Source organism: Arvicola amphibius, chromosome 7 (assembly GCF_903992535.2).
Source record: "Arvicola amphibius chromosome 7, mArvAmp1.2, whole genome shotgun sequence".
Lineage (NCBI taxonomy): Eukaryota > Metazoa > Chordata > Mammalia > Rodentia > Cricetidae > Arvicola > Arvicola amphibius.
This window is the reverse complement of record NC_052053.1, coordinates 45490644-45506197: the sequence shown is the minus strand read 5'-3', so window position 1 is coordinate 45506197 and position 15554 is coordinate 45490644. Positions and strand designations below refer to the sequence as shown.

Sequence of the window (15554 nt, the reverse complement as noted above, 5' to 3'; positions counted from 1 at the left end):
TTTTGAGGCAGGGTCTCTCATTGGGACCTGGGATTCATACACTGGGCCTGGCTGGCTGGGCAGCAGACCCCAGGGATCTGCTTATCTTCCCAGCACTGAACTACTGACCCATCAGCACTCTGATTTTTCACAGGGATGCTGGGAACCTAGCTTGGGTCCTTCTGCCTACATTGGAAACACTTCACCAACTAAGACACCCCCCCCCTTACCCACCAACCCCAGTCTTTGGCCTCATCTTGATTTCTCCATTTTGATCCAGCTTCTTTTTCTTTCCAGGTTTGCTGTTTGTTTGCTTCATCCTGACTCCAGGTGCCCAAGAATCAACATTTCTTGGTGACCTGAGAGGGTTCTACTGTCTCTCCAGCTGCCACTCTGCTTAGAAGAGCCCAGGGCCTTTGAGGTGATACACTCTCCTTGACCTCACATGGATGTCCCTTTGCAGAGATAGAACTCAAGAGAACAGTTGGGAAAGGGGGAGCCTTGAAGAGGCATCTGACACTTGTGAGGGGAAAACCTGACCCAGGTGAAGGAAGGGGGTTGTCCAGGTTCAGAGTAACCCTGAGGCAGGCAATAGATGCCCAACTGTCTCAAGCCTGTTTCCACCTGTCCCACCAAGACACCTTTATAAGCTGTAAAGCAGTATTTCTCATCCTGTGGGTAGTGACCCCTTGGGAGTAGGTCAAATGATCTTATCAAAGGGATTACTAAGACCATGAAAAAACATAGATATTTACATCACAATTCCTAACAGCAAAACTACAGTTATGAAGTAGCAATGAAAGTAATTTTATGGTTGGGGTCACCACAACCTGAGGAACTATATTGAAGTGTTAGAAGGTTGAAAACCACTGCTGTAAAGTGTTGTGTGTGGGCATGCTAGGGGCTGTCATGGGCATGCTAGGGGCTGTCATGGGCACGCTAGGGGCTGTCATGGGCACGCTAGGGGTTGTCAGCATGCCATGACCTTAAAGATGAGCCCTAAAAAGGGGACAGTCGACCACAGCGAATGCAGAGTGGAGCTGGGAAAATCAGCCCTTGACCACACTTTGCTAACTTCTGATACTGGAGGGCGGGGAACTGTCAGCTCCGCCCTCAGGACCAGCCTCTGAAGACGCTGAGCCCTGAAGAAGTCAGGAGACAGACTCCTCAGGAGACAGGGATATCCACAGTTGTCACCCTACAGCCTTTATGACCGTGACTGCTCATCTCGGAGTACCTTCTGCATGTTCACTCTCATTACCTGTGTCCCACGTGAGCCATGCACAGGGGCTTTTCCGCCACCAGCATTCAGGTTTGTCAGCCTTCTGGCCCACTGAGCAGACAGTATTAGGCAGCTTTAAAAACATTTCCTCTGGCACGGGGACGCTCCTGAGTTCAGCGCAGCATGGGTAGTCATGGCGAATTACCATCAATCTATCCCAAAGTTTTAGAAACCACAGTGTCAAGGGCTTGAAGGGGCAGCACACATCAACTCTGAAAGGTCTGGCTTTCAGTGTCAACATCAAGAGTTTCTACCTGTGAAACTACAAACGCCAGGTCGTCCCTAGTACAGTTTACATGGATAGTGTTCCCCCAGAGATTCAAGTGTCGAAAGTTTGGTACTGAGTGCAGCAGTGTCCAAAGGTGACTGGATGCTCTGACTTCATCCATAGATGGGTTCCTAATTGAAAGGACCAATGGGAAACTGGAGGAAGAGGGCCCTATCTGGAAGAAGTAGCTCACTGGGCACATGTCTTTGATGAACAGGTCCAGGGCTACTACTCTCTCTCTTTCAGCATTTGCTACAGAGAACATGGGGTGTCATGGCATGAGGACACTGGAGTTCCATGGGGAGGTGACGGCATGTAGGAGCAGAGGTCTCTCATCCCCAGCCCATTCCAGCCATGTAGGTGAGCCCTGAAATGAGAGCCTTCCATCTGTCAGGCCACAGGAATCCAGCTGGCATCTTACTGACGATTCCTTAGTGGCTAGATTAGATCTGTGCAGTCACACTGTCCCCAGACTCCTGACCCACGGAGACTTGGAGAGAATGAAGAGCCCCTGCTGTTGGAGGCACTGTGTGGAAAGGAATTATTTCTACACCGTAATAGATAGCTGCTGTAAGACTTAACGGTGCAGCTTGAGACCAAGGGTTAACAACCAGATTCTGCGTATTAAGGCAAACCCATTAGAAACACATCCCGACTTGGGGCTGCCCATAAAGCTTCTGTGATGCAATCCCTGAGAATAAGCTCAACTGAATGTGAGAAATTTCCAACTCTCCACAGGAGTTGAGACAGTCGTTCCTTTATGAGGATCCATTCTTGAGAGAACTAATTTAGACCCATAGACCTCTTCCATCCAGTGAGATATCATTAGTTCCTTCTGAGGCCGGAACCCCAAGGATCTGAAATCAGCTTTCACTAGAGCCCACTTCCTAATGGTCCCACCGTCTCTCGAAAGCCTTACGGTAAGGACCACACATCCAACATACAAGCCTTTGGGTGGGGAACATCCAAACCACATCGTCCTTCCTTCACTTCTTTGTTCTGTTCAGGCCCTGGCATTGTGTGATGTCACCCCATGTGGGTGGACACTGGTTTATTTATTAAACAGTGGCTTGTCCATTCAAATGTTAGTCTCATCCAGAAATGATGTTTTACTGGGTTACTGAACAACCCAATTGAACGGACACATAAAAACGGTCATGGCATCCCAGTTAGGGAATTTTAAAGAAATGGAGATATAACACACACACACACACACACACACACACACACACACACACTACAGAATCCATCATTCAAAGTGCAACTTGGGGCAGGGGTGTTTGGAATATTCACAGAATTGTGCAAGCACCTTTGCTACCGAATTCAAGAACAGCCTTACCGCCCCAAAAAAGGAGCCCCCTATATTTGGCCACTGCTCCCATCCTACCAGTTCCCCATCTCTGAGAACTGTTACTCCACTCTGTGGATCTGCTTGCCCTGAATGCTTCCTCAAAACAGAGCACCATTGTGAACAGGCTTGAAGTTTGTGCCCTTTTTACTGCTGAACACCACTCGCCAAGCCACACGTTGGCCATTTGGTTGTTGTTACCAAAGGTGTCCCAGCCCCAGGGCTAGAGACGCTGCAGAACCACCATCCAGTCAAGATATTATGGACGTAAATTTCTATTTCAATCGAGTTTAATCTGAGAGCTGTGGCTCGGGAGGGGAGGTGCGCCCTGTGGGCGTTTAAAGGCTCTGGCTTATTGAGTAAGACAGAATGGGTTCAGAGGCTTGAGCCTGTTTCTTGATGTTAAATACCCCTGTTAGCTTGGGATGGAGTGACACCAAGAGGTCAGGGGTCAGGAAGGGCCCTTGCCAAGACAAAGCTTCTCTTGACCCCAGCACTTGACCCAGTCACTGAGCCCCAGAGCCCCAGGGACCAAGCAGGGTATGATCCTGCTCCTGCTAGGCAGAGGCTCAGGCTGGGATTCAGGCTCCAACTTTTCCCAGTTTGTCTCTTCCTTACAGAACAGTAGACATGTCTGCTCCCGGGGTCTGTGTGCGATACGAGGGAGCTTCAGCTTTGTGTCTCCAACACAGATATGAACAAAGGGCCCACAAGGAGTCTGGTACACGCCTGCCAAGTACAGGGTGCTGGGGACCAAACCTAAGCACTTGTGCATGCTGCTGATCCCAGCCCCAAGTGATACAATGAAGGAGGAGGAAGGAAAGCCTCACTGGGTACATTCCACCCAGGTGGGGGTTGGGCGGGTGTCATCTCTGTCCTACCTCCTCCTCCTCCTCCTCCTCCTCCTCCTCTCCTCATACACAAAGGCTGGGCATACACAAGATGGGCCCCTCCCTCCACAAATGGCCTTCTGCTGGAGCGGGAGGAAGCAGAAAACAGGGAGTTGGAATAACTGGAGAACGATAGGCCAGGTCCTGGGGAAGGAGTACCCAGGAGACCAGTCAGCAAGCACCCTGCCTTCAGTCCTTATGGACCTCATCCATTCGGCTCTGCAGAGCACACCAGAGCTCCAAAACAGGGCTGGGTAGAGGCAAGGCCTTTCCCATTCCAGCCTAGGCCATCTATCTTGGTCTGTTCCTATTAAAATACATAATAAAAGGAAGAAAAGGCTGGGCCAGAGGGTGAAGGGGAGAAAAATGATGTGGCTTCTGGGCCTTTGTTTGTCCCTTCCCCCTAAGACCTCGTGCAGGGAGGAGAGGAGGAGAGAAGGGGCCCTAGTCTGTGGCAATCTGGGCAGGGAGGTGGAGCTCTGGGCTGACCCTGTGGGGAAAAGAAGCTCCCGGTGGGGGTGGGGGGGGGCACAGGCTGCTTCTGCCGGGGCCAGCCCCACCAGCAGCAGCCTCGCACAGGCACACACAGCTGCCTGGATCCCCAGATGAGGACATGCTCCGTCCCTCCACAGAAGCAGCTGTGTAGCCTCAAGCCAGTCACTCGGAAGACCCAGGGCAAGCCACAAGCTCTGACAGCCTCCGTAGGGCATGGAAACTACACACTGGTTTGGGGGGGGGGGGGAGAAAAAAACAAGAAAAAGAAAAAAAAAGGTTTTGTAAAAAATGCTCCTTCTGCCCCAGGGGCTCCATTCTAGCTCCCACTGTGGACCATGAAGAGCCTATGGGTGACATTCACCCGCCTGCACCTCCTGCCACAGGGTGGTAGCTCCAGGAGGTGGGTGTCTAACTGGAGGAAGTAGGTTACTAAGGGTGGACCTTTGAAGGTCCTCCACAGTTCACTTCTTACCTACTGCGAAGTGAGCCTGCCGCAGGCCCAGCCCACTAAGTTGCTGTGTCATGCCTTCCAGGCCATGGAGGATGAACACCCTCTGAAACCAAAACAGAACAAGCCGCCTTTAAGTCCTTCGGTCAGAGGTGACAAAAGTAACCAACAGCCCTAAAGATGAGGGTGTCCAAGACACCCATGTCACTGCCCACGATGCCCAGGAGTTGTGACACACGACCTGTGGGAAAGTCAAGTCCCCTGACAGACCCAGGTCCCCCCCCCCCCACCCGCCCTCAGCCCCTGCTTGTATAAGCATTTCTTCTGGGCACCTCAAAATCATTGCTATATCTCCAAGTGAGACACCCAACCCTCTGACTAACACTATGTCAAGTTTGTTGGCCCTCCTGCTCTGAAGATACAACCACACAATTTGGAGACCGAGGTTTGCTACAGCATAAAGGCCACAGTGACAACCCACACTGCCTCATAAGGCACCGACGGAGCCCCTTCTCTATTCCGTTGGCTGTGTCTGCAAAGCTTTTACTCTGGCTTGGAGTTAGCATGGTTTGTAGCTGTGCACACCAAAGCCTGCAAAGCTGACCGTCTCAGCTGCACCCATCTGGGAAGGTCAGGTCCTCAGGGATCAGGTGTCTGTGAAAACTATCCCTGAGAATCATCTAGAAATTCCATGTTTAGCAGGGTAGGGTTCCTGAGGCTGACCCAAGTTTGTTATCAATACCACGTATCGAATAAACCCCTGTCCCTCCTAACTCACCTCTGAGGGGTCAGGGTCTGCTTGTCTACTCAGCTGATTTCCACCGTGAGCTCAGGGGAATGAGTTCAAGCTGTGGCAAGGGAGATAACGAGACAACCCGTCCACTTTTTCGGACTCTACCAGGAGACAGTCCTGGCTGCCTTTCACGTTTGTGATGGTGTCACAGTCTTGGGACCAAGTCTGGGAAGAAGTCACCAGGGCAATTAGCATATCAATAGAGAGATGTCAGTACCAGGCTTACCTGTCACCTGTGCCCATCAGCTCAGGTGAGATCCAAGGCACACAGCAGCCACCCGGGCCCCATAAGGCGTGTGTCCACGTCAATATACTTCCAGCTCCCAGCCCACATCCCCTGACAGAGGGGCCTTGGCCACGAGTCCTCCATACCTATCGCCTTAGCATCTGCTAACGTGGAAGTCAGCTCACTGGGCAGGGAAAACCAGCGAGGAATCTGAGCTTCCACTGGATCCTGGGCAGAGACGGCCTCTGCCCCTGTTAAGATGATAGTGACAAATTCAAGAGAATCGTGAAAATGGAGGAGTTTTGAATATACAGCTAACTCTACTAAGCGGGACACCAACATGGAGAAAAGGCGCAGATGGTGGAGGTGCTAATTCGGTGCAAGACAAGTGGTTTTGTTTTGTTTAGCTCTTGCTTCTAGACATATTTATTGTATATGTATGAATGTTTTGCCTGTGTGTGCTTACGTGTACTCCACGTGTGGCTGGTGCCTTTGGAGGTCTGTTCCCCCGGAACTAGAATTACAGGACAGTGTGAGCCACCGTCTGGGTGCTGTGCAAAAGCAGCAAATGCTCTTAACCACTGAGCATCTCTCCAAGCCGAGACAGATTTTAAATTCCTTGCATCTTGAGAAATCCCTGTTCTCGCTCCCCATAGGCCAGGACTTGTCCCCCTTCCCAAATTCCCTGTCTCATTATCCAAGGACAGAGTCTTATCTAATGAATAAATTGGGTCTTGAGATTGCTGGGGTTTTTCTGCTTGTGGGCTCAGTCACATGGCAGACTGCCTATACCTTTCCAACTCTCAAGGGTTCTGAGACAAACAGAGGCCAGCTGCCAGCTAGGGGAGAGAGGGGCCTGGCGCCTTCAGCTTCTCTTAACTCTGGCACACTCCAAGTACACCTCATATTGAAAAATGGACAAGTCTACTTTTTACAGCTTGTGCCAGAAATAGCACCCATACCCCACACCCAGGCCACAGGATAACATGTAGACACTATCAAGAAAAGAGCCTTCCAGGACTGGGGCCATGGCTGGGTGGTAGGCGAAATGCTTACTGGGAAAGCCTGAAAGCTTAGCTTTACATCCTCAACACCGCATAAAAACCAGTATGGCAACATGCCTGTAAACCCAGAGCTGGGGGCAGAGATGAGTGGATCTCTGGGGTTTATTGGCCAGCCTGTCTAGCCAATCAGTGAGCTCCAGGTTCAGTGAGAGACCCTGTCTCAAAAAATAAGATAGAGAGAGATTGAGGAAAACACCAACATCAACCTCTGGCCCAACACACACGTGAACATAGACATACACATACACCACATGTGGACAGAAGAAAGGAAACGTCCCCCTGCTCCCCTGCAACACCACCAAGGAAAGAGTCCTCTATCTCCTCCCAGACTCCACCAAGGAACAGCCCTCTGTCCCCTCCCTGGCTTGCTTCTCTCCCAGCTGCAAAACTCCCCCAGGGCTCGCTGGAGTGCCGAAGCCTTCGCTCGTTTGAAATGGAAATTCCCCTCCTCTTACTCTTATTGTCTCTCATCTTCTTCTCTCTAGAAGCAGGATGTGGACGTGATGGCAGCTCACAGTAGCTGGGGCGCAGAGGAACTCGCACAGCTGTTCCCACTTGGGATCCGATCTGGGTCGGAACGGGAGTATGGGCTTCAGTCTGATCCCGAGTGGAGATGGGAAATGAGCCAGCCAGCCGAGCCCAAGTCAGGGCTCTCTGTCAGACAGCTGTGCAAAGTCTGGGTCCCAAGAACCTCTACCCCTTCCTGTGACCTTGGAGACCACTGGACTCTCTGTGCCTTTGTCCTGTGCACCGCTACCCAGGAGTGAACCCCCTGTGTTCAGGGTCTACAGTATCCTGGCCAGGAGTGCCCCAGTCTTCCTATCCTAACTCGATTATTTCTGCTGCAGAATTGGCACTGACCAGTGCTCATAGGACGAGTGGAGCAGGGCTTGCATGCTCCCGGCTGAGCAAGACCTGGGGTTATACAGCTTTGAACTATCTCCTTGGCCTGCTCTCTAGCTGGCTATGTCACCTCCAGAGCTAGGTGACATGACAATGATAACAAAAGTGACCTTCAAGATGGTCCACCACAGGAGTCCCCACCCTCCCAAGAGGACAAGGCTGCCTTGGTTAGATGTGACAGAAGTGAATGGAGTAGCCATTAGCACCCCATTGGAGCCATGACCCCTGAGCTCAACTCCAGGGTCTATGCAGCATCACCAACCACAAAGAGGTCAGGCCACAAGCAAACCTTCTCAAGACAGAGCAGGTATAGTGACATCCAGAGTGTTGGGAGCAGTGAGACCCCAGATCCTGAATTTCTTGTAATCCCCTGATCTGAGTGCCTACAGCTGCTCTGAGCACGAGACCTTCAGGAGTTCCTGATGGCAGGAGAGTGGTTTCTGGTGGGTTTGGCTGGGGCGTGGCTATCTCTATATAATCTGCCCCTGAACACAATAAAGGGGGCATTCTTGGGGAATTCAAGGATGACCCATGTCGCTGTCTTTCTGTCTGTATGTGTTTGTGTATTTTAACCTCCTGCCTCTTGCCCAAATCTCGCAAACTGGGTGCCAGCGCATCGAACGCAGACATGGGGGTGCGGTGCGTGGAACCAGAGGTCAGTAGAGATTTGGCATGTCTGCATTGGGGCCCACATGTGAGCAGGCCTTGAATACATAGCCCTGCACGCAGGAATGAGCCTACAAGCACAATATGCAAACATGTCCCCCCCCCCGAGCAGATCACAGACTCTCATAAACATGTACAAACACGTATGCATAAGCATGCAGACCATGTAGTAGAATATGCATCCATCCTCCAGGGAAACTGAGGAATTTATTCTGTCCTACAAAGAGTAAGACCGCACAAACAGATCAGATTTGTGCACAGGCCTGGGGTGCTTGGACAGCTGGTTAAGGACCCTTTCTTTGTGAGTGAGGATAGTTTTGACACAAATTGGCTCTATAGACTACATGAAAGCTACAGAGAAGTTGGTCTCATGAAACCATGGGTGTTGGGGGATAGAACAAAAGACCAGAGAAGATGGACCCACTCTCTCTGCCTGTCTGATGGAAGGGAGATATGGTTTTCTTGGAGGCAATGGCTCCCCTGGGTCTAGGGACTCCAGCTCCCAACTCATCTGTACCTCAGAGTCCCCTGGAAGCCAGAGAAGAACCTGAGACTCAGGAGTTCCATAGTCATGTGAACCAGGTTATACATAAAGTCCTATTGGCCCCTTCTCCATGGAGAACCCAGGCCAAGATGCTACCCCAGCAAACAGCTCCCAAGCAACAACACTCTTCAGACAGTCACACAGTGACCACACAGGCTTGGAGCATGGGGAACTCTATGTATAACTTTCTACTGCAGGGCTCAGCTCCCTCTCAACATGCATGTGACATCACTCTGCCTTCTTCTAGGCCTTCAGGTGAGTAGAAGCTCACCCAGCCAGCAGTAAAGGGTGGAAATGGGTCCCCTGTACAACTCCATCTGCTCCTGTCCCCCATTCTCCAAGTCTATGCCACACACGCAAAGCCTCTAACCCGGGGAGCCTGAAACTTCCTGGGGGCCTGAGTGTGTAGGCACAGGACACAGAGTGCACCTCAAGACCTATACCAGCTCACATCTGTGGAGGGAAGGCTGTAACACAGGCCAGCATGCCTACAAATCCATGCACGAACCCCACATAAACTCACCTTAGGGTTGAATCACAGTGTTGCCCCACCCCCACATAACAACTGTCCAACCCCTACCCGGAATGGGTAGAAGAAGAGACCCATCCATTCCCTCCCTGTCCCCAAAGCAATGACATTGCCCTCTCCTTCCATTATCTGAGGCTGATGGATTGCCCCCTGTGATGATTCAGCAGTCCCTGGCCAGCCTATGAAATCACAGTCATCCTGCCAGGGCTGCAGGGTGGCCCCAGCACAGTCCATTAAACACTGGCAGCTGTGGCCACTCCCCAGCCTTTGACAGAGGGAAAGGGGATGCCCAAACAGACTCCACCATAGATCCTGAGTCACTAGCCAGGACCAGGCAGGAGGACCAGGACCCTGTGTCAAAGCCCCTACAAGTCCCACATTCTCTACCACAGTGAAGGATCCAGGCAGAGAAGATCTGTGCCAAGAGAGGGCCCAGCAAAGGTCAGGAGAGCCCATGGGCCTGATGCCACCTGGAATCATGAGGGTCACATCACCCACCAAGGACCCAGTCAAAGCACTCACGAAAGCACTCATGGGTCATGTTATTAGAAGATAGGAAGCCACCACCACTGTTCCACCAGCTGTAGAGCCACACTAGAATGTTAGATAGAGGAGGGGAGAAAAGAAAATCATTTCAAGACAGGCAGAGGTGGCACATTTCAGAGAAGAGCAGACAGGCTGGAGAGATGACTCAGTGGTTGGAAGTACTGGCTCCTCTTCCAGAAGATCAGGGTTCGATTCCCATAATGCACGTGACAGCTCACATCTGTCTGTCACTACAGTTCCGGAGTATCTGATGCCTTTTTCTGACTTTCACATGGTGCACAGATATGCTGGCAAACTATCCATACGCAGAAAATAAAACAAATCTTAGGAGGGGGAGGGGGAGGGGGAGGAGGAGAAGAAGAAAAAGAAAAGGAGGAGGGGGAGGGGGAGGGGAGGAGGAGAAGAAGAAGAAGAAGAAGAAGAAGAAGAAGAAGAAGAAGAAGAAGAAGAAGAAGAAGAAGAAGAAGAAGAAGAAGCAGCAGCAGCAGCAGCAGCAGCAGCAGCAGCAGCACAGCTGGGCAGTGGTGGTGCATGCCTTTAATCCCAGCACTTGAGAGGCAAGACAGGCGGATCTCTGTGAGTTCAAGGCCAAATTGGTCTACAGAGTGAGTTCCAGGACAGCCAGGGCTACACAGAGAAACCCTATCTAGCAGGGGAAGAGGAGGGAGCAGTAAAAGAAAGAGGTGATTTTAGACCTTTCTTCTCTGACGGGTCTGCTGTGCTCTGGGGGTGGTGTGTGCAGGAGCCCACTCACCCCCACTTCCTACTTTGCTCCATTCCACAGACCAAATCATGGAGGTTCCAAACTCCAGCCCCTAAGCAAGACACTATTTCTCCTTGGCTGACCATGACAGGAGGTGCTCTGTTAGGGGGAAGAGAAGGTCTGTCTCTGGGAGTCTGGCCAAGGCCAGCTTGCTGCTCCTGAGTTTCCTAGGTCGGCCTGTATGGACCTGTGTGACCACTGCCCCATTCTGATGAATCCATCCTGTGGAGAGGCGCCTTTGTACCCCAACCTGGCAGAGGGAAGGGAACAGCTTGGGTCTTGCTCTGGGCAGGGACAGGAGAGGTCCTTACTTTATAAATCCCCTGGGGTGAGCTCCCCCATCCCCTCTGCCTAAGCCCAGCCTATCTCTGGCAGCCAGGGCCTCATCCCAGGTGTGAGACTGTCACCAAGATAAAAGAGACGTAATTAAATTCCAATCAGCTGAGTGATTTGTTATCATAATGTAATATTTCCCTCCAGCCCCTAACTCTCACAGATCAGTCTCCGTCAGGCCTTCCAGGTGGGGGGTCCCTGCCTGTTAGCCTGGGCCCAGCTGCTGGAGGAGCCCCTGGAGGTGATGTCCACCCGCTTGCTCCTCCCAGCCACACACACGTGTCCCTCCCCCAGTGCCAGGCCCTGAAGGTGATAATGAAGTCATTTTTCTGAGGAACAGTCACCTGGAAGACAGCCTTGCCTGGCTAATCGAGCTGGGAAGGCAGGCCCAAGGGAGAAAAGAGCAGAGAAAGAAGGGTGAGCACAGAGGGCAAGGTGAGCAAGGTAGGTGGGGGCTGCAAGCTTTCCCTGAGGCACAGGGGGTGACTGATGCAGGAGCCTCTGCCTCCACACCTCTCTCGGCCTGATGCAGCAGTGGCCAGCGGCACTGCCATGAGAAAAGAGCCTGTGGAAATGGGGGTGGAGTGCCGTCTTTGGGGACTGTGAGAACCTAGGGAACCACCTTGGAAAGTCTCACTTGAGGCTCCTGACAACATTTACTCCCAGATCCCGCAAGGACCCTTGAGAAGACCTGCCTGCTGTCCTCACTTTGTAAGCGGCAAGACTGCGATCCAGACCACACTTGACTTTTACTTGTGGCCTCACAAACACCCCAGAGCACAAACACAAGGGACTATGTCGTTTCTTAACATGGAGACCCCCTGCAGAGAGTCTAAGACACCACCCCACCCGCCCCACCCCGTCATCCACACAGTCACTGGTCTGGCACTTTGGTTTCCTCTTCCATGCCCGGATAGCTGGGGTCAGAGGCCATGGTATACTATCTGCACCCCTCGGCTGGTCACCTGCCTGGGTCCTCAGTTTCCTCCCCTATGAAGTGACTGCCATTGTCATAGGTTGTCTGAGGACACAGGTCCTGGTGCGTCTGGCGCAAAGCTGGCTCTGCGCGGCACTCACTCTCGTTGACTGTGAGCAGCAGTGGTGGGAAGGAGCAGAGCAGAGGTGGGAACAGCAGCTTGTTTACACCTTCCTGCTTCTGTGGCTTCTCCGTGTGCTAAAACGGGTCTGTTGACTCTTCAGGGGTGGGAGGTGCAGGCTGTGTGTGGCCAGCTTGGCAGGCAAGGGTGGTGAGTGGGCAGCCCGAGGCAGCCAGCCCAGTCTCCCCTGTAGGCAAGCCTGCTCCGGGCCTTGCACTCACACACGCAGGGAGGAGCTGATGGCAGAGGGCACCACTGGGACCCATCCCAGACCTGAACTGTGCTGGTGTGGCCTGCTGCCAACCCAAGCTCTCACTTCTCCGAGTCAGACTGTCTCTACATGGTGAGGCACACGGACGAAGAGCCTGGGACTCTTCCCAGACTCTGAGGGAAGGAGGTCCCAAGGGTTGTGGGAAGTTTCTAAAGTCACACAATTTCAAGGGCTGAGGGCTGAGGCTCAGACACAGTGTACTAGTGAGAGGGATCTTCTAGCTAACTAGGGGGCTTCTGGCTGGGCCAGGTCAAGCCCCAGCATGAGATCTACTGGTGCTGGGACACGGATGCTGGAGGTCACACCACTTCTGAAGAAACGGGGGGAAAATTCATATTCGGAGTCATGAAAGGCCGCAGAGACTGCTCATGACTTTCCTTCACCCACATGCTTTTTTTTTTTTTTTTTTTGACAGGTTCTCATGTGCCCCCAGGCTGGCCTCAAACTCACTACATAGCCAAGGACAACTTTGAGTTGATCCTCCTGTCCTGCCTCCATCCCCCCCCCACACACACACGCTGTGATGACAAGCGCATGCCGCCGCCATACCTGGTTTATTTGGTGCTACAGATGGACACCAGGGCTTCCTGTACACTTCTTATCGAGTTACTTCCCCAGCCCCACAGGTGACATTTTTTTAAAACAGGCAATAAAAGGCAGAATGTGCAGGTGTTTAGGGTGTTGCTATCAGAGCTTCCTAGCCAGGGAGAGATCAGTATCTACAAGCATTTTACCTACTTCCACCTTGAGAAGATTCTGAGATGGGACTGGGATGTGCACGAATGAGTGTGTGTACACACACACATACACGCATATGCACACGCACACACACACCACAGCATAAGGTCCAAGCACATGCAGACAGGTGCAAACTCTTAAAAGGATGGAAGCAGGTGGAACCTCAGGAGAATGGGGCTTCCCCAAGGGGTTATTAAGATTCAGTCACTGAGCCAGGCGATGGTGGTGCATGCCTTTAATCTCAGCACTTGGAAGGCAGAGGCAGGAGGATCTTGTGAGTTCAAGGCCAGCCTGGTCTACAAGAGCTACTTCAGGGCAGGAAAAAAGAAACCCTGTCTCGAAACCCCCCCCCCCCAAAAAAAGATCCAGTCACTGGACAGGCAACTGCCCAGAGGTGTGGGCCATGACATGCCCTCCCTGAAACATATCTGAGAACCAATGAAGCTATGACCATCAGGTAGGGACACCCACCATAAACTGGAGGGAGGATTCTGGGCTATGAATCTGTGGCCAGATCATCTCTCCATGAGCTGAGCCTTTGAAGAGCAAAAACAACCAGCCAGCCAGCCATACAGACCAGCATACCCTGAGCTGAGCCCCAGACCACTGAACCTGCTAGGAGAAATGCAGTTCCAGGCCTACCTTGGCCACTAGCATAACCCAGGCAAATCTGAGTCCCTCTTCTGGTGCATATAATCCCAGCGTGAGGTTCAGGTGCAGGTGGACCCCTATATAAGCCTAGCTCTTTAAACCTGGCCCCTTGAGGTCTGTCCTGTCAGTAAAGCAGGCAGGTATGGAGGGGACCCTTGAAGGAGGTCAGGGAAACTTGGGTCTTCATTAGTAACAGTCGTGGTAGTGATGGAGCATGACTCTCATGTGCCACCTGCAATCTATTGCTCTTGGCTTACTGGGAGAGTTGGGAACCAGTCCAGTCTGTGGGAGAATGGCCCTGGTTGATTAGTCATGTCTGCCACAGGTGCAGGAAAGGGCCCGACAGCTGGAGAACTGGCTTGCCATGTAGAAGACTAACTATATCCCAACATTGCCTCTTCCTACATGCTGGGGTGTGGGCCCAAAGCAGCCCCCCTCTCCCATTAGGAGTGTCTATATCTCCCTCTGGGGCCCCTTTCACTCAGCCCGGCACCCCTAAGCCAGCCACACACCTGTTGGCCTGATGTCCACCTCATGTCTGGCCATCCATCTGTCCCTTCATCAGCTGGCTGGGTCATTTAGGAAGCTCTAGGAGAGATCTACAGGGCAAAGGGGCTAGAAGGCAACCAGCAGACTCCAGGTGTGCCCTGCTCTTAGGGATCTTCAAGTCCGTGGCTGAAAGCATCACCCTAGAGCTAGTGGGATGAGCTAAACCCACAGATGGTCCCAGATGACCAGTCAGGACTTGGTTCTCTGAGGATCCTGAGTCCTATGTAGGAGCTTCAGCAGGAAGAGTCTTCTTCCTGGAGGACACCCTTTTGGGGGAGGACAGCAGAGAGGAGGAGTATATATAGAAGATACTCAGAACCAGTGTGTGTGCAGAAGGGCCTTCGGGATGGTCTTGTTACAGAACTCTGGCCTCCAATCAGCCTGGCCTAGGTCAAGCTCACCTCCCTCCTGCCACCTCAGGGCCACTGCTAACCATCTCTAGGCCTCAGCTTCCTCATCTGAGAAATAGGGAATCAATCATCCTCACCTTGTGGAAGCAAGAAGGCCCAGGGTGGGACACAGCACTGGGCAAGAGGTCAGAGTCCCTGGCCTGAACAGACTCCCCGTAGTAAGAGGCTGAAAACTGATACCCTGGGAGGCTTCCAGCACCTCAGAGGAGTCATCCTGCCCGTTCCTGTCTACAAATGAACGAACGAGTCAGGAAAGGACTCAAAGCCTCGCAAGAGGGAAGGAACTCGCTGGGGAGAGGGAAGAGGCAGCTTGTGCCAAGATGGTTATAACAACCCAGTTCATGCTGTGAGGGACTGGAAAGCACCCAGGCGTCCAACAATAGCGTGTGGGGTGTGGGGAACCAGCGGCCACAGAGGCAGCTGCACGGACCCTGTGGGCACAAAGCGTTTGGCAGAATCTGCGTAAGGGGTGGAGTTGGTAGGATGGATGGAGGTGAAGGCACACTGTAGAGGGTCTGGGTGAGCACGCATGATGTGGGGGACAGTGCTTTGGCTGTCTTGTGCCCTTGGCTGCAGGAGACCCTAAGACTTGCTGCCTTCCTTACGGTCTAGGGAAGGGACTTTAGTATCTGGTGGATGAGGACCAGTCCAGTCTGTCATTACCGAAAGTGTCATTCCCCTTCCTTCTCCTTGCTATGCCTCAGTTTCCTCTGCTTCAAATTGGGTGGCCATAGCTCTTCGTAGCATGAGAATGGGAGAAA

General features: G+C 52.4%; 1 long non-coding RNA gene across 1 annotated transcript in view; it reads right to left on the bottom strand.

Annotated features, from left to right (window-relative positions):
• Positions 1-4385: 4385 nt before the first annotated feature.
• LOC119818909 overlaps positions 4386-15554 on the bottom strand; it is a 57860-nt gene continuing 46691 nt past the window's right edge. The window contains exons 2-3 of the long non-coding RNA XR_005286197.1: positions 4735-4816; positions 4386-4489 (exon numbers count right to left, since the gene is read on the bottom strand). This is a non-coding gene — a long non-coding RNA (uncharacterized LOC119818909). The remainder of the gene's footprint in view (positions 4490-4734; positions 4817-15554) is intronic.